Genomic DNA, 2,430 nt, shown 5'->3' on the forward strand with positions numbered 1-2,430 from the left:
TTATTATTTATTTATATAGCACCATCAATGTACATGGTGCTGTACAGAGTAAAACAGTAAATAGCAAGACTCTGCCGCATAGGCTTACATTCTAATAAAATCATAATGAAACAATAAGGAGGGGAAGAGAATGCAAACAGGCACAGGGTAGGGTAAGCAGGCACAGGGTAGGGTAAAACTAACAGTATAAAGTCTGCACAACTGTTGTGAGGAAGAGGGAATTTCCCTTTTCTATACAACTCTTAAAGATACAGGAGCCCTGTCCCCCTTTTCATATGGTCACCCTACCTGTCCCTGATAAGTCCGTATGATCATTCCCGGCACCACCACCATTTGGCCCAGTAGGTCAGCCCAGCCAGATAACTTCCCATCAGGGTTCATTTCCCACCCACCCCATGACTGTTCCATACATACCAGCAGCGGCAGCCATCCTGCCTGCCTCCACACAGGACCTGAGTGAGCACAATATGGAGGGGCTACTGGCCCAGACTCCATCAAGCCCTGCCACTGCTCCCTACACCAATACGGTCCCATCCTGAAGTCATCCTGATATGATTGGCTGTTGAATAGCACTGTATCCTTTAGTCTGTTAATACGGAAGTGGCTATTTGTTTTATTTTTCTGTTCCCATTGAAGTCAATGGGAGGAAAATGCCCTGCATCAAGGATGAGGCTGGGGTAAAGCAGGGGTCTAGAACCTCAGGCCCGGGGGCCAAATCTGGCCCTCCAAGGATCCCAATACAACCCTTTGGGATCTCCCAAAGGCCACCCCCCCTTTTCCATGCAATGTTCGCCAGCCACTGGCTCTTGTACAGTCCCGCCCCCATTCTAAAAGGTTGAAATGCCTCTCCAAAGGCTTCATTACTGGCAGTAAGAGCTTTAAGGTAAAAGATGCTGGCATGATGGAGTTTCATGGCCTTCAGCCTTTGGGGTAAAAGAAGTTCTGCACTCCCAGGGTATAGGACATAGAGCATCTTTCCCCAGTCTTGGCCATGCTGTCTGTGGAGATTGGGGATTTTAGTCCAACACATCTGGAGAGCACCAGGTTGGGGGAGGCTGCTATAGCACACAAGTGCTCCTCTCTTTGCTGCTGAGGCCCCACGCCTGTCTCCACTTTGCTCTTAACTGCTCTGCTGGCAGAGTGTTCAGCCAGCATATCTGAGCACTTGCACCCATGTCTTCTTTCATGGTTGGTGCTCCTCAGCTGGGATAAATTGAGTATAGGAGGGAACCCATGAGACGTATATCACTTGTACCCTTTCACTATTTGATACCTCCCTTTCGCATAAAATATTCAAGGCGGTGTATGATCTGAGTAAAATACAATCCCGAACCAAACACAGAAATGAAAAACCAAAAAGGATCGATGAAAACAGTTCTCGGGATGATCTGTTCCATGAATTGGAAAGCATTGTCATGTTTACAGGTAGCCTAAACCAACAAGAACTATTGATTTTGACTCGGTTCACCTTCCAGTGCTGAAGGGGCTGCCAACTGTTGGGATTCCACAAACAAAGGAAGCTCCTCCTCCTCCTCCTCCTCCTCCTGATCTTGAAGTCCACATCCTTGCCCTTGTCAATAATATGGAAATAGTAATAGTGCCCTACCTGATCAAGGTGTCTCCCCTGCCAGGTAAGTAATAAGGATGAACTTTGTACTGAAACAATCTATAATATGGAACAATGTGCATCTCCTCCTAAATAACCTACCGGCTTCTTGGAAGTTAACACATGGTCAGTGCAGACTTATATTATCACATTGGAAGGACAAATCTACACCTCCCATCATGCAATGGATTGAGGACCTAATAACACTATCAACTTTTGAACGAGTGTTATATATCCTTGCAAGTGGATAAATACACAGATATCTGGTCTGCTTTTCTTGAAACCTTTGTATAACCCCCCCTTTTTTTTGAACGGTACATATGATGGAAATTATGATAATTCTATATACACGCATGATTCCCCCCCCCGCATTTTCACAATGTATTTTCTGTTCTGTTGATATTCACAATAAAAAAGTTAAAAAACTAAAAACAATTGTGCCCTACCTTCCATGGTTGTTGTAACCATTACTGATATGTTTGTGAACCAATGGAGCCTTTTTCTCCTAGGAGGTAGGCCATTCTCACCTTGGTCTACCTTATAAGGTTGTTTTAACCATTACTGAGATCATGTTCGTGAAGCAATGGATGTCAAATTACACACCTGGCATTTTATGAACAAATTGCTCAAGAACTCTCTTTGGACTGGAGTTCAGTGAGCGAGGTTTCAGGTGTGGCCATATTCCAAAAACTGGTGGGAAGAGGGCCAGGGATGTGATCTGCCCCCACCCTCTACACACACACACACACACACACACACACACACACACACACACACCAGTTATAGATTAACTTTGGTCATGGAATAAGCAAGATAAACTGCAT

At 44.9% G+C, this 2,430-nt stretch overlaps 1 protein-coding gene across 1 annotated transcript in view; it reads right to left on the minus strand.

Moving 5' to 3' along the window:
- Positions 1-2,430, minus strand: part of CHCHD5 (coiled-coil-helix-coiled-coil-helix domain containing 5) — a 474,014-nt gene that overhangs the window by 232,375 nt on the left and 239,209 nt on the right. The gene's annotated exons all lie outside the window — the stretch shown is intronic.

Source organism: Elgaria multicarinata, chromosome 3 (genome assembly GCF_023053635.1).
Source record: "Elgaria multicarinata webbii isolate HBS135686 ecotype San Diego chromosome 3, rElgMul1.1.pri, whole genome shotgun sequence".
In the NCBI taxonomy this organism is placed as follows: domain Eukaryota; kingdom Metazoa; phylum Chordata; class Lepidosauria; order Squamata; family Anguidae; genus Elgaria; species Elgaria multicarinata.